The sequence below is a fragment of the Mobula birostris genome, chromosome 1 (assembly GCF_030028105.1).
Source record: "Mobula birostris isolate sMobBir1 chromosome 1, sMobBir1.hap1, whole genome shotgun sequence".
Lineage (NCBI taxonomy): Eukaryota > Metazoa > Chordata > Chondrichthyes > Myliobatiformes > Myliobatidae > Mobula > Mobula birostris.
This window is the reverse complement of record NC_092370.1, coordinates 76,968,380-76,995,270: the sequence shown is the minus strand read 5'-3', so window position 1 is coordinate 76,995,270 and position 26,891 is coordinate 76,968,380. Positions and strand designations below refer to the sequence as shown.

At 44.1% G+C, this 26,891-nt stretch overlaps 1 protein-coding gene across 5 annotated transcripts in view; it reads left to right on the top strand.

The window, feature by feature from the left end:
* The window catches only part of LOC140197538 (zinc finger protein 521-like), a 484,469-nt gene that overhangs the window by 24,300 nt on the left and 433,278 nt on the right, over window positions 1-26,891 (top strand). The window lies entirely within an intron of this gene.

Below are 26,891 nucleotides of genomic sequence, written 5' to 3'. Positions count from 1 at the left end.
ACATATTAACTCCTGAATGTTCATCTTCATTGAACTCAACCAATTCTTTGTGGCAAGGTTGATTCAGGCTGTTAGCTTGTGGGGTGACATGAAGGGAGGGAAGGAAGCTAAGACCCATTCCAGACCTTTAGCTACCAGGAATCCACACTGCACCCTCTTGGTGATGGAGAGCAGGGCGGTAGTCTCCTGATGTCCAGATGACCTCCCTCCATTGGCCTATGTCTTTTCTCAGCTAAGTAAAGAGATGGGAGCAGGCCCTGGCCGTTCTGCCCCTTGACACTACTTCACCATTCACCAGCAACATGTCCTGGTCGAGCCAGTTAGAGGCACTGGTGTGCTTTCTTGGAGGTAGTGCCTTAGCCAAGAAAGCACACCAGTGCCTCTACCTCCTCTACTTCCTCAGAAAGTTAAGGGAATTCAGCATGTCCCCAGTGACCCTCACCAATCTTTGCAGATGTGCCATAGAAAGCTTCCCTTCCAGATGCTTCCAGGCTTGGTATTACAACTTCTCTGCCAGTGACCACAAGGAACTGCAGAGAATTGGGGGTGCAGCTTAGTACATCACTTAAACCATCTTCCCTCCATGGGTACGAGAGGTTCTGCAGGTGCTGGGAATCCAGAGCACCGCACACAAAGTGGTGGAAGAATTCAGCAGATCAGGCAGTATTTACACAAATGAATAAATAGCAATGTTTTAGGCAGGAGCCTTCATCAGGTCTGGAAAGGAAGGGGTAAGAAGGTGTGGAGAAGGGGGGCAGTACAAGCTAGCAGGTGATAGATGAAGCAAAGTGCGTGGAGGAGCGGGAATCAGGTAAGAAGCTGAGAGGAGATAGGTGGAAAAGGTAAAGGGCTGGAAAAAAGGAATCTGATCGGAGAGGAGAGTGGACCATGGGAGAAAGGGAAGGAGGAGAGGCACCGGGTGATGTTAGGCAGATGAGAAGAAGTTAGAGAGGAGCCAGAGTGGGAAATTGAAAAAGAAGGAAGGGGGAGTGAGAAAAAAAACTGGAAGTTGGAGAAATGGATGTTCCTACCATCAGGTTTGAGGCTACCCAGATGGAATATGAAATGTTGTTCTTCAACCAGAGAGTAACCTCATCATGGCAGTAGAGGAGGCCATAGACCGACATGTCAGAACGAGAATGGGGATTGGAATTAAAGTGGTTCGCTACTTGGAAATCCTGCTTTTTACAGATGAGCAAAGGTGCTCGACACAGCTGTCCCCCAACCTATGTCAAGTCTCACCAGTGTAGAGGATGACTGAGCTATGCCTGATTTTTATTAGCTACATGGAGCAGTCCACATTTCAAGCCTTCCCTGGTAATGCCTACTGGGTGCCTATTAAAGCTTGGGGTATTGGAGCTTGAAGTTTAATTCTGGCTGTAAGGACTCTTTGTCTGTCACCCCACAGAATGCATGAGTTATCCCCGGGTGCTTGAGTTCCCACCCACTCCAAAAATGTACCGGGTGGGCTAGCTGTCATTATAAATTGTCTTGTGATTAGGTTAGAGTTAAATCGGTGTTGTCGGGGGTTGCACCTCAAAGGGCAGGAAGGGCCTGTTCTGTGCTGCACCTCTAAATAAATAAGTAAACTCTTTCTGCACTATACTGACAGTTGATTTGGTGTTATTTCATGCATTCATGCTGATTTCATCTACTTTGCCTCCAACTTGCACCCTACCCCTAAATTCACTGTCCATTTTTGACACCTCTCACCCCTTTCTCAATTAACCTGTCTCCATTTCTGGGGACAGAATGTCTATCAATATTTTTTATAAACCTACCAATTTCCATGGCTATCTTGACTATAGCTCATTCAACACTGTCTCCTGTAAAAATGCCATTCCCTTTCCCCAGTTCCTTCACATCTGCTGCTTCTATTCTCAGGAAGAGATTTTCCTTTCCAGGACAGTAGAGATTCCTCCTTCTCCAAAGAATGGGGCTTCCCTTCCTCCACCATTGATGTTGCCCTCACCTGCATCTCCTCCATTTCGTGAACATCTGTTCTCACACCATCTTCCCACTGCCTTAATAGCAATAGAGTTTCTCTTGTCTTCCCCTAACACCCCATAAGCCTCTGCATCCAGCATATCGTTCTCTATAATTTTTGCCATCTTCAGCAGGACCCTACCACCAAACACATCTTTAGCCACCGACTCTTCACTTTCTGCAGAGATTGCTCGCTTTGTGATTCCCTTGTCCACTCATCCTTCCTCACTAATCTCCCACCTGGTATTTATCCCTGCAAGCAGTAGAAGCACTACACCTGTCTATTCAATTCCTCCCTCACCTCCATTCAGGGCCCCAAAGAGTGAGGCAGCACTTCACTTGCAAATCTGTTGGGATCATCTGCCATACCCGGTGCTCCCAATGTGGCCTTCTCTGCATTGGTGAGAGCCGATGTAAATTGGAGATCGTTTTGTTAAGCACCTTCGCTCCATCTGCAAAATGCAGGATTTCCCAGTGGCCAACCATTTTAATTCCGATCTCTATTCCCGTTCTGACATGTCAGGTCCATGACCTCCTCTATTGCCATGCTGAGGTCACTCTCACGTTGGAGGAGCAACACCACACATTTCATCTGGGTAACCATCAATCTGATGGCACGATAATCAGTTTCTCCAATTTTCAGTAATTCTCCTCCTCCGCACCTTCCCTCTTCTTCAGTTCCCCACTGTGGCCCCCTCTTAACCCTTCTCTTCTCCTCACCAGCCTATCCCCTCTTACTGGTGTTCCCCCCCCCCCACTCTTCCTTTCTTCCAGGATCCACTCTCCTCTCCTAACAGATTTCTTCTTCTCCAGCCTTTTACCTTTTCTACCTATCACCTCCCAGCTTTTGATGTTAACCCCCTCTACCCCACCTACCTAGCTTCACCTATCACCTTCTAACTTGTATTCCTTCTCCTCTCCCCAACTTCTTATTCTGGCTTCTTCCCCCTTCCTTTCCAGTCCTGAAGAAGGGTCTCAGCTCAAAACATCAACTGTTTATTCATTTCCACAGATGCCTGACCGGCTGAGTTCCTCCACCATTTTGTGTCTGTGTTCCCCTCCATGGACTCTGTCTACACTTCCAGGTGACTTAGTAAGCAGCCAAAATAATCAAAGACCCCACCCATCCCAGTCATATTCATTCTCTGTCTCTCTTCCTCTCTATCTCTGTCTGCCCCTCCCCCCCCCAATCAAGCAGAGTGATTGATGTCATGCCTAATTTTTGTAGCCTTTTGAGGAAGTAGAGGCCTTGGTGTGTGCTGCCTTGGCCAGAGCATCATTATCACTAAGCCAGTATAGGTTCTTGCTGATAGTTGCACCTAGTAACTTCCATTTTATTCTCCCAGAGTCTCATGAACTGCCTCCTGATTTCACCACTCACACAACTAACCAGAGACAATTTACACAGCCAATTAACCTACCAAACTGCGTTTTGCAGAGTAAAGTTAAGGTAGAAGCCAAAGCCGAGCTTATTGTCTTCTGCACAAGTGCAATGATAAACTTACTTAAGCAGCATCACAGGCTCGTAGCTTCAGATAAGCAGCATTCATAAGAAAACATGAATTAAACATAAATGATGGCCAATTTTCACAAGAAAGAGCACAAAAAGATAAGTTTATTTTAGAGAAAACTGATCAAAGTGGTCATGATGTTACTAAACTATGTTGATCAGGGTAGTACAGGTTGAGTGCCCCTTATCCAAAATACCTGGGGGCAGAAGTGATTTGGATTTGGAATTTTTCAGATTTTGGAATATATAATGAGATAACTTGTGATCACCATCATTTCCGTCTCTGAATTTATGTGCTACCGGTAAGCAGTGTTTATCTTGCACTTGTTCATCACCAATATGTACTTAACAGTAAAAATTATTGCATGCCATTAGTATAATGAAAATGTAATGTGTGCAGGGTAACAAAAACAGCACAGCAGCATCGGGAGAAAACCCGAATCAGCTGTTGAACAACAAACAACGGCTGGATTTCAGTCTCTACCTATGGTTCCATGTTTTGATTAAAGGTCACAGTACACTGTACTTGTGTTTTACTTTAGGTTTTATGTAAGGTATATGAACAATTTGTACTAGTGTTAGATTTTCATTGTGATGCTAAAAATATTTAATGCCGTTATGTAAGGTACTGTATTAAAAACAATCAAGTTGGTAGATTTGTTCTGGTGCAAGATTTTCGTGACCAGCAGATGCTTTTAAAAATTAATGCCATGCCATTTCTTAAATTTCTGCAACCAGCCTGCTGAATGTTCACAATTACTTTCAATTTTCAGACTGTTGTGATAGATCTTAGCTTGTTTGATGATCAGCATACCGTTAAGCAGCATATGTTCACTCCGATGCTGAATATACACGATGGAGATCTTCAATTTTCATTTTATGCAGTGCTTCCTATTTTTCATTAACTTCTGTGCATTATGTATGTGAGGTCACTTCTCAGAACTGTCTGTAGTGTACAGGGACTTGCACATCGCCTAGGAATCTTCCCAGTGCCTTGTGAAATTTTCCATTTTGTGATGTCCCATCAGTACTCAAAAAAAAAAAAAAAGAATTTGGATTTCAGAGGTTTTCGGATTTTGGAATTTCGGATAAGAGACACTCAACCTCTGTAGTTTATGATTGCTTAAGTCAAGTATGATATTCTCCTAGGGGGAGTCTGTTGTTGGGTTCTCAGGTGACTGTAGAGTCTAATCCAAGATCCGCGTATTCCACTGCAGTGTGGGCAAGGGTATTTGGTGCCTGTGGTGAGTGGTTGGGTTCTCAGTCTCTCTTTTTGCAGCTGCCGCTTGTTCTCTGTGGTACGACGGAGTCTGTTCTTGGATTGAAAATAAAATAGAACACTTCACACATTTGCATTGCCAGTTGGTTCAAGAAATGATGGTTGAAGGGAAGTAGCTGTTCTTGAACCTCTGTAAGGGGAAGTACAAAGTTAATGGCAGGAGCCTTAATGGTGCTGATATACCATTAAGGGCCCTGCCATTGGGGTCCTGGGGTCTAAGTCCATAGCTTCCTGAAAATGGCTGCAGAGGTTGATAGGATGGTAAAGAAGATTTATGACATGTTTGACTTTATTAGTCAAGACATTGAGTTCAAGACTCGGGAAGTTATGTTGCAGCACTCTAACACTCTGGTTAGGCTGTATCTGGAGTATTACAACAGTACTGGTTGCCCATTATAGGAAGGATTTTGAGGCTTTGGAGAGGGTGCAGAGGAGGTTTACCATGATGCTGTCGGGATTAGATGACAGGAGTTATCAAGTAAGATTGGACAAACTTGGGTTGTTTTCTCTGGAGTGACAGAGTTTGAGGAAATTCAGTACCCGATAGAATTTTAAAAGATTACGAGTGGCATAGGTTACAAGATTAGACGGCCAGGGACAAGACGTCTAATAGCAGAGAACATGTATTGAAGGTGAGAAGGGATAAGTTCAAAGGAGATGTGCAGGGCAGGTTTTTCTTACACAGAGCCTGGTGGGTGCCTAGAATGTGTATTCAGGGGTGGTAGTGGAGACAAGTACAATAGGCACAAGGATGTGGAGGTAATGGGGGGAGGGTGGGGGAGATGGACATTGCATAGACAGAAGGAGTTAAAGCTCAAAGTCGATTCTGATGTTCAAAGTAAATTTATTTTCATATGTCACCATATACTACCCTCAGATTTGCTTTCTTGTAGGCATTTGCATAGAACAAAAAAACCAATAAAAATCAATTTAAAAAGCTACAAATAAAGGCTGACAAGAATGCAACATGCAAACAAAGACAAATTGTGCAACTATTACTGATGATAATTAATAAGTAAATAAATAATACTAAGAAGGTGAGTTATGGAGTTCTTGAAAGTGAGTTAGTTCATTTAGACATTTAATTACCTGTTTGGCACAACCTTGTGGACTGTAGGACCTATTCCTGTGCTACGCTGTTCCGTATGTCCCATCGATGTGAAGTAGGGAGAGCTCTTGGAGCAAAGGTCTGAAAGAGGGCGATGAAATCACAGCAGCCTGCTGCAGGTGTTCGATTCATTCGCTGATCTCACTAAACAGAAGATTAATCATTGTCAGCTGACAGGTAAACAATGCTTAGTGGAATGTGTCTCTCGGCAACCTTAAATCCTCAAACTCTTTCATTCTCTCTAAACTGTTACTTTGAAGAGTTTTTGGGAAAAAAAACACAACTCATTACTGACACTGCACTATGATGTCATAGAATTTTAGAAACCCAACTAGCATTTGCACTTGCTGTTGGAAAGTGAAGGAGATGGTACAGTTGTAATTCTACTTTTGGGTAAATGCCAGTTTCATAGCTCACAAAATAATGTTGCATTGATGTTTTAACATTCAGCTTTTGATGTGAATAACAGACACTCATTGTAAGGATCTCAACTTCACACATAAGATTTTTCCCAGAGTTGGACTTGGAGGAAGTTTCAGGGATTGGGACATGCTCCTTATTTTACTGTGATTAAAATTAGCAGGGATGTGGAGAAGGAGGTGAACAATGGTATTGGTGAACTGCAGGGGAATGAAGAGGAGGCATACAGGAGTGAGATAGATCAGCTGTTTGAGTGGTGTCACAACAACAGTCTCGCACTCAATGTCAGCAAGATGATAGAATTGCTTATGGGCTTCAGGAAGGGGAAGTCAAGAGAATGCACACACTAAGGGGTCAGCATTGGAAAGAGTGAGCAGCTTCACATTCCTGGTCAGCAACATCACAGACGATCTGTTCTGGGCATCGCACAGCGATGCAATCACAAAGAAGGCACAACAGCGGCTGTACTTGGTTGGGAGTTAGAGGAGATTTGGTATGTATCCAAAGTCTGTAGCAAATTGCGATAAATGTATGGAGGAGAGCATTCTGACCGGTTGCACGACAATCTGGTGTGGAGGCTCCGATGTTCGGAGACCGCAGAGGGCTGTACGCTCAGGCAGCTACATCAGTAGCACCACCTTCCCCACCGTTGAGGACACCTTCACGTGGCAGTGCATCAATTCATCGTTATGGGCCCTCACCAGCCAGGGCATGCCCTCTTCTCACTACCATTATTGGAGGAGGAGGTACAGGAGCCTGAATCATTCTCACACTCAGTGATTCAGGAACGGCTTTATCCCCTCTATCAGCAGATTTCTGAACTTGTTATTCATTCTTTGTTGCACTATTTATTTATTTTGCGAATCATAGTGGTTTTTGTCTCCTTCCACTGTCTGCACGCAGTAAAATTTTATGTCATATAAGTCAGTGATTATAAATCTAATGCTGAATTGTCTGGCCAAGTGGCCTCCTGTGAGATATTCAATATGTGAGTTAGATACCTCTGGGCAGAATCCAGCACATTTTTGATGGGCCATTGTTTGAAAGTAAAAAACTGCAAGTGCTAGAAATCCTGAGATAAAATCAGAAATGCTTGAAACACTCAGCAAGTCGGGAAGCACCTGGAGAGGGTGAAACAGTTAATGTTAACAGTTAAAATGAAGCTGGCTTCATTCAGTGATGGCAAATTGGTAACTGGGTTATTATTGTCACATGTACTGAGGTACAGTGGGAAAAAAAACTGGTCTTGCATGCCATACACATCATTTAATTATAAAGGTACATTGAGTTTATACAAGGGAACACAATAACAGAGTGCAGAATAAAGTGCTACAGTTACAGAGAAAGTGCAAAGCAGGTAAACAATAAGTTGCAAGGTCATAATGAGATAAACTGTGAGGTCGAATCCATCATATGCATAAGAAATAAAAACAGGAGATTGTCTTTTAATGTTAAAAAGTCTGTAGTCTTTGTACAAGCAGGATAGAAGTTGTCCTTCAGCATGGTGATATATCTTTCAGGTTTTGTACGTTCTGCACAGTGGGATTGGGCAGAAGTGAGAATGGCTGGGGTGAGTGGGGTTTTTGATCATGCTGGCTGCTTCACCGGGGCAGTGAGATGTATAGACAGAGTCCATGGAGGGGAGGCTAGTTTCTGTGATGCGCTAAACTGTGCCCACAACTCTTGGCAGTTTCTTGTGGTCACAGGCCCTGTCAGGTGTCCAGACAGGGTGCTTTCTATCAACACACATCAAAGTTGCTGGTGAACGCAGCAGGCCAGGCAGCATCTCTAGGAAGAGGTGCAGTCGACGTTTCAGGCCGAGACCCTTCGTCGGGACTAACTGAAGGAAGAGTGAGTAAGGGATTTAAAAGTGGGAGGGGGAGGGGGAGATCCAAAATGATAGGAGAAGACAGGAGGGGGAGGGATGGAGCCAAGAGCTGGACAGGTGATTGGCAAAGGGGATATGAGAGGATCATGGGACAGGAGGTCTGGGAAGAAAGACAAGGGGTGGGGGGAAGCCCAGAGGATGGGCAAGGGGTATAGTCAGAGGGACAGAGGGTGAAAAAGGAGAGTGAGAGAAAATGTGTGTATATAAATAACGGATGTGGTACGAGGGGGAGGTGGGGTATTAGCAGAAGTTAGAGAAGTCAATGTTCATGCCATCAGGTTGGAGGCTACCCAGATGGAATATAAGGTGTTGTTCCTCCAACCTGAGTGTGGCTTCATCTTTACAGTAGAGGAGGCCGTGGATAGACATGTCAGAATGGGAATGGGATGTGGAATTAAAATGTGTGGCCACTGGGAGATCCTGCTTTCTCTGGCGGATAGAGCGTAGGTGTTCGGCAAAACGATCTCCCAGTCTGCGTCTCTCAGTCACCTACCACCGCACCAGCCTCCGGGTCCAACATATTATTCTCCGTAACGTCCGCCACCTCCAACGGGATCCCACCACTAAGCACATTTTTCCCTCGCCCCCCCCCCCCCACTTTCCGCAAGGATCGCTCCCTACATGACTCCCTTGTCCATTCATCCCCCCCCATCCCTCCCCACTGATCTCCCTCCTGGCACTTATTCTTGTAAGCGGAACAAGTGCTACACATGCCCTTACACTTCCTCCCTTACCACCATTCAGGGCCCCAGACAGTCCTTCCAGGTGAGGCGACACTTCACCTGTGAGTCGGCTGGGGTGATATACTGCTTCCGGTGCTCCCGCTGTGGCCTTCTATATATTGGCGAGACCCGACGCAGACTGGGAGACCACTTTGCTGAACACCTACGCTCTGTCCGCCAGAGAAAGCAGGATCTCCCAGTGGCCACACATTTTAATTCCACATCCCATTCCCATTCTGACATGTCTATCCACGGCCTCCTCTACTGTAAAGATGAAGCCACACTCAGGTTGGAGGAACAACACCTTATATTCCGTCTGGGTAGCCTCCAACCTGATGGCATGAACATTGACTTCTCTAACTTCCACTAATGCCCCACCTCCCCCTCATACCACATCCATTATTTATTTTTATACACACATTCTTTCTCTCACTCTCCTTTTTCTCCCTCTGACTATACCCCTTGCCCATCCTCTGGGTCCCCCCCCCCCCGTCTTTCTCCCCGGACCTCCTGTCCCATGATCCTCTCATATCCCCTTTTGCCTATCACCTGTCCAGCTCTTGGCTCCATCCCTCCCCCTCCTGTCTTCTCCTATCATTTTGGATCCCCCCCTCCCCCTCCCACTTTTAAATTTCTTACTACTAACTCTTCCTTCAGTTAGTCCTGACGAAGGGTCTTGGCCTGAAACGTCGACTGCACCTCTTCCTAGAGATGCTGCCTGGCCTGCTGCGTTCACCAGCAACTTTGATGTGTGTTGCTTGAATTTCCAGCATCTGCAGAATTCCTCGTGTTAGGGTGCTTTCTATGCTTTTATTAACTGAGCATGTTTGATTTGTTTTTGGCCTCCATTGCGGTTCTTAAATCAATTCAATAAAACTGCATGTTATATTTTATAATTGCTTAGAATATAGATGCTGTTCAGACCATCAAGCCTATTGCTGCTCCAAGGACAATCCCCCTCAATTTCAAGCCCCAGATTATTTTCCTCCCCACATGTAAGTGCATGCCCTCTAGTACTTGAAATTTGAAAAAGATTTTGACTGTCTACCCTATCTATGCTTCCCAGAATTTTAGAAACCTCTGATCAACTAATTGGTTGATTACTGTCACATGTACCAAGATACAGTGAAGAAGTTTGTTTTGCATGCCATCTGTGCAGATAACTTCATTACATCAATGCATTGAGGTCGTACGGGGGAAAGTAATAAAAGAATGTAGAATGAAGTGTTCTATCAGGCCTTCCCTCAGTCTCTCCCACCACTAAAAACAACTAAGTTTATTCAACCCTTCCTTACACTACATTCCCCATTAAAACTCTTATATACCTCTCCAAAGTCTCCACATCTTTCCTGTAATGGGGCAACTAGAATTGACAATCTCTTCAAGCTCTGTGTAATCATACAGGCTTTAATCTTTTTTGCATGGCTTGAGGGTAAAATGTTGGCTTTAATGCTGTGTATTCTGTCTATTTTTCGGCACAGATCACTAACCAATTAGGACGTGCATTTGACGAATCTGTTTCTTAAACCTGGACCCAAAGGTCCACCGAAGGTGTTTGCTACATACCATGTGATGCTTTAAGCTCGCTTTCGTGTCCATTCACGCATGCCTGGTGCAAGCTGCAAAAACAATTATTGTTCCAATTCCCAATGTATTTGATGCAGATTTGAAATCTATTAACTTTGTAAAAACAGGGAAGTGTGAAGTGATACATTTTGGCAGAAAGAACAAGGGGAGACAATATAGGCTAAATGTCACGATTCTAAAGGATGTGCAGGAACAGAGGCACCTGGATAGATATGTGCATAAATCTTTGTAAGAGACAGAGCAGGTTGAGAGAGTATTTAATAAAGCATATGGTATCCTGAATTTCAGAAATAGAGGCACAGTGTCTTAAAGCAATGTTGATCCTAGACAAAACACTGGATTTCAAGCTGGTGTGTTATGTCCAATTCTGGCTGTTACACCTTAGCAAGGATGAGAAGGCTTGAGCGGAGATAAAGATGACAGTCACTGTAACAGTTCCAACGACGAGGGACTTCAGCTGGAGTTAGACTGTAGAAGCTGGGGCTGGGCAGCAAAGATTGGAATGAGGTTTGATGGAAGTGGACAAGGTCAGGGCAGGTTTAAAAGTTAGTCATACAGCATGGAACCAGGCCCTATGCCCCAATTCGTCCATGCTGACAGTGAGCTAGTCCCTTCTTGCCTGCATTTAGCCCTTTGCATTGTAAACCACTCCTAACCATTTACTTATCTAGATGGCTTGTATATGTTGATAATGCACTGTACCTGCCTCATCTACTGTTTCTGACAGCTCTCCCTTTGTATGAAGAAGCTGCCCTTGATGTCCCTTTTAAATCTCTTGTGTCAGATTTTAAGTTATGCCCTCTTGTCTTTAGCACCCTTAAGAGATGGAACTCGCTGTCTGCAGGGTGGGTTTGGTGGCGGGCTGAGGTAAGTGTGCGGACAGATGGACAGGTGAGGACAGAGTCAGCCTGGCCCCTCAGAAGGGAATTGGATCAGCACTAGAGAAGGAATGGTTTGTAGTTCCTGGGAAATAGGACTTACAGGAGGCTGCAGATGCCAGAATCTGGAGAAATGCACAGCCTGCTGAAGGAACTCTGCAGGTTAAACAGCTCTTGTGGGGTGGAAAGGAATTGTTGATGTTTTAGTTTGAATCCCTGCATTGGGGCTGAAAATGGAGAAGGGCTGGACAGGAAACAAGGTGATTTTTTGCACTGTATGATGATGGGTAGGTAATGGTAAGTCAGGGAGGGGTGCAGGATTTGGGTTGGAAACAGTGGTAGGTGGATGAGAGGAAAATGAGAAGAAGATGGTTGGATGGGGAAAGAGGAGGGTGAAGGTTGGAAACAGCTGCTGAGGGCATTAAGTAGGAACACCAAGGGCTCCAGTGCTGGTCCCTGATAAAGGAGGTGAGAATAGAAGCCATAAGGGGAGAATTGTATGGCAGATGAAATCAGAATCAGCTAGGGGACGGAGAGGGGTAGGGGTAAAGAGAGCCTGTTCGTGAACTATGTGTGTAGTGGGTAGACTGAGGCAAACATGGGTGATGGACTGGAGGATGCGTTGGGAATGGGATTGCGATGCAAAATGTCATTTTAGCCTTCATGGGCTGAAAACTTCCTCCTGTGCATCAACAATTTTGCAAACGTAAGTAACAGCACCAGCACAGTGGGGTTGCAATTTCATGTGTGTTTCTCGTGGTGTAATTCCCCACCGAGCTCTCTGCAGAAGGAAGAGACGGACAGCTAAGGATTTGGAGATTAAGAAGGCATGGCTCAAGGCAACGCTCTCCCTCATTGCCCTATGTCTGAGGTTTAATGTCTGTTCTAGTATTGCCAGATGTAAACCAGTCGTGTTTGATCTGAGCTTGATTGTATAAAGAAATATTATTTTATTAAAGCTGCTTTTAAAATCCATCATGTTGTTATAATTGTAGATATCTGAGGGAGTGACTTGATAGAAAAATATAAGATCATAAGGGACAGAGATGGGATGAAAGCACACAGCCTTTTTCCTGTGGTGGGGGGTGGCTGTGGTTGGACTAATAACTAGAGGGCATTGGTTCAAGATCAGAGGTGTGAGATTTAGAATTGATATTTTATACACAAAAGGTGATGCATATTTAGAACGAGCTGCCAGAAATAGTGGTTGAAGTGTGGCTAAGCACAGCCCCAATGCCATATTCAAGTTTGCTGATGACAGCACTGTTGTAGGCCAGTTAGAGGTGGCCGTGAATCAGTACAGAGGAGGGAGATTGAAAGTCTGGATGAGTGGTGCCACAACAATAGCCTATTTCTCAATGTCAGCAAGACTCAAGGAGCTGTTTACTGACTTCAGGAGAAGGAAACCAGAGGTCCCACAAGCCAGTCCTCATTGGGGGTTCAGAGGTCAGCAGCTTTAAATCCCTCTGTGTTATCATTTCCGAGGACACGTTCTGGGCCCAGCACATAAGTGCAATTACGAAGAAAGCACAGAAGCATCTCTACTTAAGAGTTTGCGAAGGTTCAGAGCTGTGTGGTAGAGAGTATAGTGACTAGCTGCATCATAGCCTGGCACCAATGCCCTTGAATGGAAAATCCCACAAAATGTTGTAGATACGGCCCAGACCATCATCCTTCATGGGTAAACCCCTGCCCCTCCAATTGAGCACATCTACACAGAGCGTTGTCGCAGGAAAGCTGTATCTGTCGTCAGGGGCCCCACCAGCCAGGTTATATTCTCTTCTCGCTGCTGCCCCAGGAAGAAGGTACAGGGACCTCACACTCACATCACCAGGTCCAGAAATAGTTATTACCCCTCAACCATCAGGCTGTTGAAGAAAAGGGGAGAACTTCACTTACTTCACTTGCCCCATCACTGTAATGTTTCCACAACCTTTGGACTCACTTTCAAGGACTCTTCATCTCATGTTCTTGATATTTATTGCTTATTTAACTGAATTGAATTGACTTTAGTTTTTACATCCTTCATATACATGAGTAAAAATCTTTGTGTTACATCTCTGTTTAAATGTGTAATTATAGTAATTTATAATAAATATTATGTACAATAGGATAGTCAGTATAACATAGAAATACAGTTGTGTCAGCATGAATTAAGCAGTCTGATGGCCTGGTGGAAGAAGCTGTCCCGGAGCCTGTTGGTCCTGGCTTTTATGCTGTGATACTGTTTCCTGAATGGTAGCAGCTGAAACAGTTTGTGGTTGGGATGACTCAGGTCCCCAATGATCCTTAGGCCCTTTTTACACACCTGTCGCTGTAAATGTCTTGAATAGCGGGAAGTTCACATCTACAGATGCGCTGGGCTGTCTGCACCATTCTCTGCAGAGTCCTGTGATTGAGGGAAGTACAGTTCCCATACCAGGCAGTGATGCAGCCAGTCAGGATGCTCTCAGTTGTGCCCTGTAGAAAGTTCTTAGGATTTGGGGGCCCGTACCAAACTTCTTCAGCCGTCTGAGGTGAAAGACGCGCTGTTGTGCCTTTTTCACCACACAGCTGGGACGTACAGACCACGTGAGGTCCTCGGTGATGTTTATGCTGAGGAATTTAAAGCTGTTCACCCTCTCAACCCGAGATCCATTGATGCCAATAGGGGTTGGCCTGTGTCCATTGCTCCTGTAGTCCACAACCAGCTCCTTTGCTTTTGTGACATTGAGGGAGAGGTGGTGTTCTTGACACCACTATGTCAGGGTGATAACTCCTTCTCTGTAGGCTTTCTCATTATTACTTGAGATTAGGCCAATCAGTGTGGTGTCATCAGCAAATTTAATTAGCAGATTGGAGCTGTGGAGTTATTTATCTTTGTATTCATACAGTTTGTTTTCTTTTTGCACACTGGTTAACCACCAAGTAGGTGCCATCTTTCAATGATTCTGTTATGGTTTTGGATTTATTGAGTATGACTACAAGAAAATGAATTTCAGGGTTGTATATGGTGGCATATAGGTACTTTTGTAAACAACTTACTTTGAACTTTGAACTTTGAACATTGATAACATATAATAGCCACCTAGATAAGTTCATGGATAGGAGCTGTTTATAGGGCTATGGGCGAAATGTGGGCAGATGCACTGTTAGTATTTTTGAGCTGGGCCAAAGGACCTGCTTCCATATTGCATGAAGCAATGACTCTTAATTATTGTTATTCGTTGATGCTGTGGTTCGGCCAGGATTGTTTTCCCTGGCATGTAGGAGGCTGAGGGATGTACTTACAAAGGTTTGTGAAAAAATCAAAAGGGGCATAGATGAAATGGATGGTCATAATCATTTCCCTAGGGTAGAGGAGTTTAAAACTAGAGGGTATTGGATTAAGGTGGGGGTAAAGATTTAAATGGGATCGGAAGGGCAAGATTTGTACATAGAGGTGATGGATATATGGAACGAGGTGCCAGAGGAAGTCATGGAGACAGATACAATAACAACATTTAAAAGACATTTAGACAGGTACATGGTTAGAAAAGCTATTGAGGGATACAGGGCAAATGTGGGAAAATGGAGCTAGCTTAGGTGGACATTTTGGCAGCATGGACGAGTTGGGTCAAAGGACCTGTTTCCATGCCTTATAACTCTGTGAGATTCCTGGTTAGATCTGTCCCCTTAAACTTCACCCCAGGTTCTTCCCCTTTACTCCAAATTGCAAGTTCACTTGCATTTACCGCATTTTTTTAAAGTGATGAATATGCATTGCAAATCAGATTACTCAAGCTTTTATTTGTGGGCTGCTTATTAAATTCAACATTAATTTACAGTTGTTTATGTATAGTTGTTTAAAAGAATTTCATAAATGTGACATTTTTTATTACCTAGGGATGTCCCAAAATGGTTTATAGTCAGTGAAGTACTTCTGCAGGCAGCCCAGTTGTAAAGTGAGAAAATTGCCTTTCAGTTACTGTGTAGTAAGCTCGCAGAAGCAACATAGTTCCCCGGCCAGCAAATCGGTTTTACTGTGGCATTGAGTGTGGGCACACATTGACTTGTGTGACCATGAACAGAGGCAGGTCCTCACCCACCAGGGTCAGCTCCCACTGTGGCTTTCTCGGCATCGGTTAGACCCGACACAAATTGGGGAACCGCTTTGTTAAGTGCCTTTGCTCTGACCTCTGCAAAATGCAGGATCTCCTAGGCTACCTATTTCAACTCGATACTGTCTGACTTGCTGAGCTCCTCCAGAATTTTGTGTGTGTTGCGTAGGACCTCATCTTAATGTCTCATCCAAAAAATACGACATCTAGCTAGTAGCAGGACATCACTCTCTTTGTGCAACAGTGGAGCACTTCGGATGTCTGTGAAGTCAAAGAGATATACAGCATAGAAACAGGCCCTTCAGCTCACTGTGACTGTGCCAACCATCATGCCAACCTGTACTAACCCTCTTGACTGCATTACTTCCATATCCCCCTTTTCCTTGCTCATCCAAGTACCTTTGATGTCTCTTAATGATGTTGCTATTCCTACCTTCACCACTTCCAATGTCATCTCAATCCATAGAGTCATCTAGAGAGGCCTAGGTTTAAGGTGAGGAGCAAGAGGGTTAGAGGGGATCTGCAGAAGCATGTTTCTCACCCAGATGGAGTTTGGAATCTGGAATACACTGCCTGTGGTGTGATGGAAGCAGAGACTCTCACATCATTTAGGAAGCGTCTGGATGAACACTTGAATCACCGAGACTGAGAAGGATACAGACGACATGTTGGGAAGTCATATGGCACAGAATCGAGCCCTACAGCCCAACTGATCCACACCAACCAAAATGCCCCATCTAAGCCAGTCCCATTTCTCAGTATTTGGCCCATAACCTTTTAAAACTTTCCAATCCATGTACTAGTCCAAGTGTTTTTGAAAAATCATCAATCTCTCGGCCCCAGCCACTTCCTCTGGAGGCTTGTCCCACATAGATACCACCCTTTGTATTAAACGGATGCCCCCTGCCTCCATCTAAATTTCTCTCCCCTTACATTAAACCTGTGACCTCTAGTTCTTGATTCCCAATCCTGGAATATAGTCTGAGTGTTTTCACCCTATCCGTGTCCCTCGCGATTTTATACACCTCTCTAACATCACCTCTGGATATCAGCCCCTTTTTGAATAAAAAATTTACTCCTCAGGTTTGCTTTTAAGTTTGTTCCTTCTCATCTCAGATCCATACCCTCTAGTTTTAGATGGCCCTACCATCGGAAAGGACTCTGGCTATCTACCCTGAATATACAGTACCTCTCATAATTTTACATACCACTGTCATGTCACCTCTCAGTACCAGATTTTCCAATCACTCCTTATTAAAGTCAGGTTTAATATCACCGGCATGTGTCATGAAATTTGTTGTCTTTGCAGCAGTAGTGCAATACAATGCATGATAATAGAAAAAACTGAATTACATTAAATATATTCAAGAGTTAAATGAATAAGTATGGCAAAAATAGAAATAAAAAAGTAGTGAGGTAGTGTTCATGGTTTCAGTGTCCATTCAGAAATCAAATGGTGGAGAGGAAGAATCTGTTTCTGAATTGTTGAGTGTGTGCCTTCAGGCTTCTGTACATCTTTCCTGATGGTAGCAGTGAGAACAAGTCATGACCTGGGTGGTGAGGGTCCATAATGATGGATGCTGCCTTTTTGAGGCATCGCTCCTTGAAAATGGCCTGGATACTATAGAGGCTAGTACCCATAATGGAGCTGACTAAATTTATAACTCTCTGCAGCTTATTTCAATCCTGTGTAGTAGCCCACTGCCCCCCTCCCCCATACCAGATGATGATGCAGACAGTTAGAATGCTCTCCATTGCACATATGTAGAAATTTGTTGGTCTTTGGTGACATACAAAATCTTATAAAACTGCGAATGAAATATAGCCACTGTCAGGCCTTCTTTGTAGCTACATCGACATGTTGGGTCCAGGATAGATCCTCAGAGATATTGACACCTAGGAACTTGAAGTTGCTCACTTTTTCCACTTCTGATCCCTCTATTAGGATGGGTGCATGTTCCCTTGTCTTACTCTTTCTGAAGTCCACGATCAGTTCTTTGGTCTTACTGACACTGAGTGCAACTCTGCCTCTCCAATCTAGCCAACGTCCTTGTGAATCTTTTCTACACCCTCTTTAGCTTAATCACATTTTTACTGTGGCAATCTTCAGGAAGGAAGTGGTTGCACTGGAGAGGGTGCAGAGGAGATTCATTTGGATTAGATCTGTTTTCCTTGGAGTGGAGGAGGCTAAAGGGGGACCTGTTCAAAGCTTACACAATTGTAAGAGGCATAGGTAGGGTGGATAAAGTGAGCAACTGTTCGCCATAACAGATGTCCAAAATCAAAGGGCCTAGGTTTAAGGTGGGGAGCAAGAGGGTTAGAGAGGATCTGAAAAACATCTTTCTCACCCAGATGGGGGTAGGAATCTGAACAGACTGAGGGGTGATAGAGGCAGAGACTCTCACAACACTTAAGAAGTATCTGGATGAGCACTTGAATCACTGAGGCAGAGAGCACTGCAGGCCACCTGTGGGCAAATGGGAATGCTGAAGGTCATCACGGACACGAAGGGCTGAAGGGCCTGTTTCTGTGCTGCCTGGCCCTTAACCTCTGTGGCTGCATCAGCAGCCTTGATCTTTTGCTTCAGTCTATTTTGTGGAGCTTGAGCCCACGAGTTGTAGACCTGAGTGTGAGGCTTCCCCACTGAGTTGCAATTAATTAACCCTTAACATCAATAGTGTTTTGTGATGTGACTAAAACTGTATTAGCAAGCATCTTAGAAAAACTTCACAAATTTCAAAGTCCCTGCCTGGAACTTTTTTAGACTACAAGAGAAATGTTGTTTACCACTTAGCGCTATTGTGTTTTATGATTACACTTAGTGCAAACACTTCCAGTGCTTGAAGCAGGCAGATGAGTGGAGGAAGCAGTTATATTTATTTAAAACCCGACAGAAGATCGTTGCCTCTACTCCTTGCCTGATCTCCTTTTGGATTGTTGATGTATATTTTTCTGTAGACATAGGAAATGATTGCAGTGCTAATGAGATGATGCTGTGTGTATGCACCATCCCCCAAACCCAGAGCTAAATCCCAGGAGACAGCGGGGAAAATAATAAATAGCGAACAAGGTATTTAAAGCAAAAATCTTTTTGTCTCAATTTGCCGTAGGATATTGGAAATTAAGGAACTTCCCTGCTATCTGCGTTGTCTACATTACAACCATGAACAAAATGTATTTGTAAACCAGTCCCTTCTGCCCGCACGTGGTCACCATTCCTTCCGTTCTCCGCACGTTCATGTGTCTATCTAAGAGCCTATTAAAGGCCTCTATTATATTCGCCTCCCCCACCACTCCTGGAAGTACTCTCTAGGCACCCACCGCTCTCTGTATATACAAAAAAAGCTTGCCTCACACACCTCCTTTGAACTTCTTTCCTCTGACCTTCCATTATGCTCATTGTGTATATAATAGTAGAGTATAAGGCATTATGACTCTGGGGAAAAGATTCCAGCTGTCTACCGTATCTATACTCCTCATAATTTTATAAACTTCTATCAGGTCTCCCTTGAGATTCTGCCACTCCAGAGAAAACGATCTATGTTGCTCTAACCTCTCATAGCTCAAGTCCACTAATTCAGTTTGCATCCTGATAAAACGCTCCTGCACCCTCTCCAAAGCCTCAACACCCTTCCTACAATGGGGCGACCCAAATTGAATGCAGTACTCCAGAAGCAACCTTATCAGAGTTTTGTACAGCTGCATTGTAACTTCGTGACTCTTAAACTCGGTGCCTCGACTAACAAAGGCAAGCGTGTCCTATGCCTTTTTTAACAACCTATCAATATGCAGCCACTTTCAGGGAGCTACAGAGTTAGACCCCAAGGTCCCTCTGTATGTTATCTGTGGGGACTGGGGAGGAGAAAGTCTATTTGAGAGCACCTACTGTCATATTGCAATTAACATTTTAATTGTAATATTTTAATTAACTGTTCACAAAAAGAGTAGCTGATTTTAAGAAAGGTTTGATATTTCCACACTTGGTCTCTTGAGTTTCTTTCAGTTCCAGCTGTAACTACAGAGCCTATACTATGTAGCTCAGGATCACAGAGAGTTTTGAGTGTGGAAGAAGGCCATTCGGGACATTGGGGTTCTACTGGCTCTAGGTTCAGGCAATACAGCTGGTCCCACTGTGCACCCCCCCACCTACTACCCACCCTCCTGCTGTCCTATTCTGAAATTGCTTTTGCAAACATGGACACTGTCTACTCTTCTCGGTACCTCAGGTCCTCCTCAGCCAACAAAGGTCCTGTCCCACCCTGGGCATCCTCTCTTCTCCCTCCTCTCATTGGGCAGAGGATTCAAAAGCCGAATTGCCTGCTGAAAGTGCAGAACATAGGAGCAGGCCCTTGCCCACCATGTCTGTGCCGAACACAATGCCAAATTAAACTTCCACCTCCCTCCGTACTTGCATATTTGTGTTCCTATCTAAATGCATCTTAAACACCACTCCACCACCAACCTGACAACCTATTCCAGGCGCCCTCCACTCTCTGTCTAAATAAACTTATCATGCACATTTCCTTTAAACTGTCCTTCTTTCATGCCCTGTAGTACTTTACACTTCCACCTTGGCAAAAAGACTCTGTTTACCCAATCTTTATTTTATTTATTTAGAGATTCCGTCCTTTTGAGCTGGACCACCTCAGCAACCCATCTATTTACCCCTCACCTAATCAAGACAAATTAACCTACCAACCAGTACATCTTTGAAATGTGGGAAGAAACTGGAGCACTTGGAGAAAACCTATGCATTCCATAGGGAGAACGTACAAGCTCCTTACAGATGTCTTCGGAATTGAACTCAGAACTCCCAACGCCCCAAGATGTAATAGCGTGCACGAACCGCTACACTACCATTGCACTATGCCCCTCATAATTTTATAAACTTCTATCACGTCTCCCCTCAGCCTCTGACACTCCAGAGAAACCAACCCAACTCAATATTTTTCTGTGCCAGTTACCCTTGGCCTCAATACCCCGAATCGTTCAAAATACAGTATTTTACTTTCTCTCCAAATACACCCAGTGGTAAGTTGGTTTACATTACCGAGGTAGAGGGAAAAGCATTGTCTTGTATGCCATCATTTTATCACACCAGTACACCGAGGTGCTACAGGGGAAAATAATAAGAGAATAAGGTGTTTCAGTTACAGAGAAAGTGCAGTGCAGTGCAGGCAGACCATAAGGTGCAAAGCCATAACAATGTAGACCCAAGAGACTGCAGATGCTGGAATCTGAAGCAACAGCCAATCCGCTGTAGGAAGTCTGTGTGTCAAGCGGGATCTGTGGGAGGAGAGGAATTGTCAGAATTTCGGGTAGATTAGAGCACGTCTACGCAGTGGTCGGGCTTTCGCAACCTTCTATGATAGTGAATTGCTGAACTTCGTTGCCCTCTGAAATTAAAGCCATTTGCACGTCAGTTTGCAGGGTCCACCTGCTAATCATGCATATTCTGTGCTCAAGCCCATTGACCTCTAACTCTTAAGTCTCAAGAAGCCGAGGCCGAAGTGAAGGGGTGGAAACACTGGGTCTTAAAATGGCAGTGTATTTCTCAGCTGTCCAGCCCTCAGCAGGGTGTGTTAATTTGGTGACTGACCACATTCCCTGTAAAGTAATTTTTCTGCTTCCAGGTTTGTGCCCGAATGTGCTTCCATCGCATCGCCTTTCTTGCAGAGACCTGAATCCTGTTGTGCTAAAAATATGCACTCAAAATGTCTATTTCTGCTTTAAATAAGAAAACACTGTCAAAATCCGACCTTTCCTTCCCATTAGCTTCCCGGGCAGAAGAGAACTACATTAATTCTGGTCAGGCTGTGCACACATTTTAAGGGAATGTTTTATTCCTCATTGATTCCCGACAGTTCCAACACCAAGAAGCTGGAAACGTGTTTTAAAATGAGCAATTATGGAAATGTTTACTTCACTTACTGAATCTGAATGTGTGCCTGGATAGTGCTGGAATGTTCTATGGGGCATTTAGTACTCTCCAGGGGCAGCATTGTCATTTTTTTCCTTTTGTGTACATTTTTAACAAGTATTTGGCATTGAATTTATTTACTTTAAACGTGTATCAAGGTTAACTTCAATGAAAAATATTCAACATCTCTGCAAATAAGCTTAAAGAAATAAGTTTGAAACTCTAGCTAATGGCATGAGATAAGTGAGATATGTTGATAATATTGCTGCAGCTTAAGGTATTTAGATTGTACAGATTTGACTCTTGAGTTCAGTCCCTGTAGAATTCGTTTATGATGCATTTCTTTGTGTTCAGGTGGTTAGTCTTAACATTGCAGTGACTAAAGTTGGATTAGTTTGTGCCTTTGACTGAAAAAAACAAATATATTCAGCATGGATTCATTTAGAAAGAAAGAGGTGGCTTAATATTGAGAAAACTTAAGAAACAGCATTGGGAACCAGCCATTTGGTCCCTCAAACCTGTTCTGCTATTCAATGACTGATCTGATTCCCTGTTGATTCAGTATACATTTTCTTCATTCAAGGACTCTGAGAAGGTGATAGTGAATTGCCTTCTTGAACCATGGCAGTCCTTGGTGGGTAGACCCACAGTGCTGTTTTGGAGAGAGTTCTAGGATTTTCATAGTGAAAGAGCAGTGGACATATTCCATCAAGCAACACACATCAAAGTTGCTGGTGAATGCAGCAGGCCAGGCAGCATCTCTAGGAAGAGGTGCTGTCGATGTTTCAGGCCGAGACCCTTCGTCAGGACTAACTGAAGGAAGAGTGACTCTTCCTTCAGTTAGTCCTGACGAAGGGTCTCGGCCTGACACCCCTTCCTAGAGATGCTGCCTGGCCTGCTGCGTTCACCAGCAACTTTGATGTGTGTTGCTTGAATTTCCAGCATCTGCAGAATTCCTGTTGTTTACATATTCTATCAAGATGGCCTGTTGTTCCAGCTGGAGATGTTCCCCCTGCTTTTGCTACCCTTGTCCTGCCAGCTGTTAGAGTTGGCCGGTTTGAAAGGTGCTGTCTTGGTAAATTGCTGCATTTGAAGACTATGAGTGTGTTGTGTGACTGTGGATTGATAGCATGGAGAAGGGGTGTGTGTGTGTGTTACCCCTCTAAACCTTTCTTATTGATGAACCTGTTGCAATATCTTTACTGTACCTGTACATTTAGTATAATTGTACCTGCCTGTACCACGGTCTTGTGATGCTGCTGCAAGTTTTTCATTGCACCTGTGCATACATTTAATTGTGCATATGATGATAAACTTGACTTTGACCCTTTGTGGGAAAAATTTGCCCCTCTGATCCAATTTAAATCTTTCCCCTCTCTCCTGAAGCCTATGGCCTCCAGTTTCACATTCCCCTGCCCTGGGTAAAGGACTGTGACTATTCATATTATCTATGCCTTTTAATGATTTTATAAAACTCACTAAGGTCACCCCTTATTAGCCTTCTTTGCTCCAGGGAAAGAAGTCCTAGCCTCTTGTGTCTAGCCAGTTTATCCAGTCTCTCCTTGTGGCAACCCTCTGGTCCTGGTATCACACTTGTGCATCTTTCCTTCAACCTCTCCAGCTTAATGACATCTTTGCTATAGCTGGATGACTAGAACTCACACAATACTCAAAAAGTGTGGTCTGGCCAATGTCCTGTTCAGCTATAATATGATGTCCCAGCTCTTGTATTGAGTACAAGCAAGCCAAATGCCCTCTTCATAATCTGTCACTGTCCACAGTATTTCTGTCACCACTCTGAGGGAACTGCATCCCTCAGTCTCCCTAACTTGCAACACTCTCCCATTACCTTATCCTGTGTTATACTCTGAAGATAATGCAGTAAGACAATGGAAAACATACAAATTATTATAAGTTACAAGATAGCTGGATAATGTAAAAGATGGATAATGAGGTAGTGTTCATGGGTTCATGGACTGTTCAGAGACCTGATGGAGGAGGGAAAAAAACTGTTCCTAAAACATTGAACGTGGCTCTTCCTTGATAGTAGTAATTAAAAGAGGGCAAGTCACAGTGGGTGAGAGTCCTCAGAGATGGATGCCGCCTGCTTGAGGCACCACTTCTCAAAGTTGTCCTCGATGGTGGAGAGGGTTGTACCTGTGATGGAAGTGGTTGAGTCTACAGCCCTGTGCAGCCTCTGATAATTCTGAGCATTACTCTGTACCAAGCTGAGATGCAACTGGTTATAATGCTCTCCATCATACATTTGTAGGAATTTGTAAGAGACTTTAGTGCCATATCATGTCTCCTCAAATTCCAAATGAAGGCACTGCTGTGCCTTCTTTGTGATTGCTTTAATGTGTTGGTCCCAGGACATTCCTTTGATACCAGTCTGATGGCATTTCTTCCCATGATATTGACTGATGGATAAATATTGGCCAGGGGCTCTCATGATGTTCCTCAAAGTAGTGGTAGAGGACAGCACTCCAGTGGAATACGAGTCTAGAGCTATGCCTCTGAATCTCTGATGAATCAATCTGACACGATGTTAGGACACAGCTAGAGTACTGAGTGTAATTCTGGTCATCACACAACAGAAAGGATGTCGTTGTACTGGTAAGAATGCAGAAGAGACTCACCAGGATGTTGCCTGGGACAGAGCATTCCGGTTTTGAGAAGAGACGGGAGAGCCTGGGTCTGTTTTCCTAGGGATGAAGGAGTGACCTGATAAAGATGTTTAAAATTAGAAGAAACAAAGACTGCACAGATGGGAACAAAGCATTCTCCTTAGCAGGAGTGTATATAACCAGAGCACATGTGTTTTTTTTGTATTAGTTTATTATTGTTGCATGTACCAAGGTAGAGTGGAAAGGTTTTGATGGCACTTGATAGCATACAGCAGTACATTAAGACAGTAAGAAGAAAACCAGAATGCAGAATATGTGTAATGTTACAGTTCCAGAGCAGGTGCAGTGCAGGCCGACAAATAAATTACAAGAGTCACAATGAGGTAGGTGGAAGATTGAGAATTCATCTTTAACATATAAACGGCCTGCCCAAGTGTCTGTTCCTTTAGCCTAGTGGTATGTGCATTAGGGTTAGAGAAGAGAAAGTTAATGGGGTGATGAGGTTCTTTAATTGTGTTACCTGCTTCCCCGAGGCAGTTGGAGTGTAGTCCATTGAGGGGAGGCTGGTTTGTGTGAAGGACTGGGCTGCATTCAGAACTCTCCACCATTTCTGGTGGTCTTGCATGGAGCTGTTGCCGTACCAAGCTATGCTGCATCCAGATGGGATAATTCTGATGGTGTATCTTTAAGAACTGGTAAGGGCCACTGGGAAGATGCTAAATTTGTTCAGGCATTTGCTCAAAGTGTTGTTTTTTGAGAAAATGTAGCAACCCTACCGATTCCTGGGTCAATACTAGCGATAACCTAGTGAAGTGGAGAAGGAACATTAGGGTGATATAGTGGAAAGGAGAACAGCCAGGCTAAAGGGTAACAGATATAAGAAAGAACCTCTTCCATGCAGAGTGTCGTTGGGATTTGGAGGGGGTGGTGGAAGCATTTGATTCACCAAGGTATAGAAGGCTATGGAGTAAATGCTGGTCAATGGGATTAGTATAGATTGGCATGGACATGATGGGCCAAAGGGCCTGTTTTTGTGCTGTCTTTGGCACTCTGTCTCCATGACGTGTGAGCATACTTGTCGAGTCCCAGCAGAAAGCATGATGAATTGCTTGCTTTGTGATTTCATTGATGCACCGTCTCAGGTTCCCAGAAAGGTGAGCTGCCAGTAGTGAAACACTGTGTCTCGGTCGTAAAGTCTGAAGCTTAGATGACTGCTCTGGCCACAGCCCCATTTGGGATGGGGAGATCTGTAAATTCAATGCTGAGTGTTATTTGCCATTCACATCAGCCTTGGCCTGAAGATTTAACATTCCTCCCACCACATATTGACTGAGATCCAAATATCACTACATTTTCATCACTGGATTTGCAAAGGCACTGTCATTTGGTCTTTCCCAGAATCTTCAGGAACTGAATGTTAACCTAACTCGATGAATGGAACTCTAGAACCAGAAATAAAATCATGAAATATTAATAAGGTTTTAAAATCACTTTCCTTAACTTTGCATGTAATGAGATATTTGATGTACATAAAAAGAAAAGCTTCATGAGGTCAAATCCTGCAACCCAGGACACATCGAGTCATGCTACGATACATCACAGAAACACGCCCTTTGGCCCAACTCTTCCATGATGACCGTGATGTCCACCAAGCTAGTCCCATTCATCTGTGTTTGTCCCACATCCCTCTAAACCTTTCCTATCATGCACCAATCTAAATGTCTTTTGAATGTTGTTATTTTACCTCCCTCAATCATTTATACTGTCAGCTCGTTCTATATACCCACCTGAATTTTGCAAAATGCAGCCACTGCCATAGAACACCAAGTAGCACTGAGTAAGTTCTCACCAATAGCACTAGCAAATTGTTAAATTGGTTTATTATTGTCATGTTTACCGAGGCACAGGGAAAAACTGTTGTGTGTGTCTTCTATGCAGATCAATTCATTACAACAGTACTTTGAGGTAGTATAAGGGAAAGCAATAACAAATGCAGAATAAAGTGTTCCAGTTACAGAGAGAGTGCAGTGCAGGTAGACAAATAATGAGCAAGATCGTAACAAGGTAGATTGTAAGGTAAAGAGTTAATCTTATCGTACTAGGGACCATTCAGTACCCTGCTGTTTACTTATTTATTGAGATACAACGTGGACTCGGCTCTTCTGACCCTTCGAGCTGCGCCAGCCAGCAAACCCCAATTTAATCCTGGCCGCGGTGACACACCAACCAGTACACCTTCAGACTGTGGGAGGGAACCGGAGCACCCTGACAATTCCCATGCGTTCCATGGGAAGGATGTACAGATTCCTTACAGATGACATAAGAGTTGAACTCGGAACACTGACACCCTGAGCTGTAACAGCATCGCGTTAACTGCTACACCACCGTGGTCCTAATAGAGCGGGGTAGAAGTTGTCTTCGGCCCGAGTGTACCTTCAGACTTTTGTACCTACTGCCTGGTGAGAGAAGGTCCAGGGTGGTTGGCTGGCTGTCGGAGGAGCGGTTGGATAGTGAGGGGCAATGTGTTATTATTTCACAGGATGAAGACATCAGCATTTATTCCTCATCTGTACTTGCCCCTGCATTCAGTCGCCTACTGACTCTGGACAGGGAGCTGAGAGGGAGGGAGAGAGGGAGGCAGAGAGGGAGGGGAGGGGGGAGAGAGGGTGTGCAGGGAAAGCAGACTCTCCCTGTGAGGTTTCTTGGCCTTTATTAGCGGCTGTCCGCAGCCATCAGAATGAGGTGATCTTTTCCTGTGTTTACACTGCCTGCCTCAGTCTTAAATTGTGACTGTCCCTGTTGCCCACAGCACCAGCCGCCTGCGTCTCAGAGGGAACACAGGCTGCAATATTCGAGAGTAAAAAAAACACAATAAATTCTGATTGGC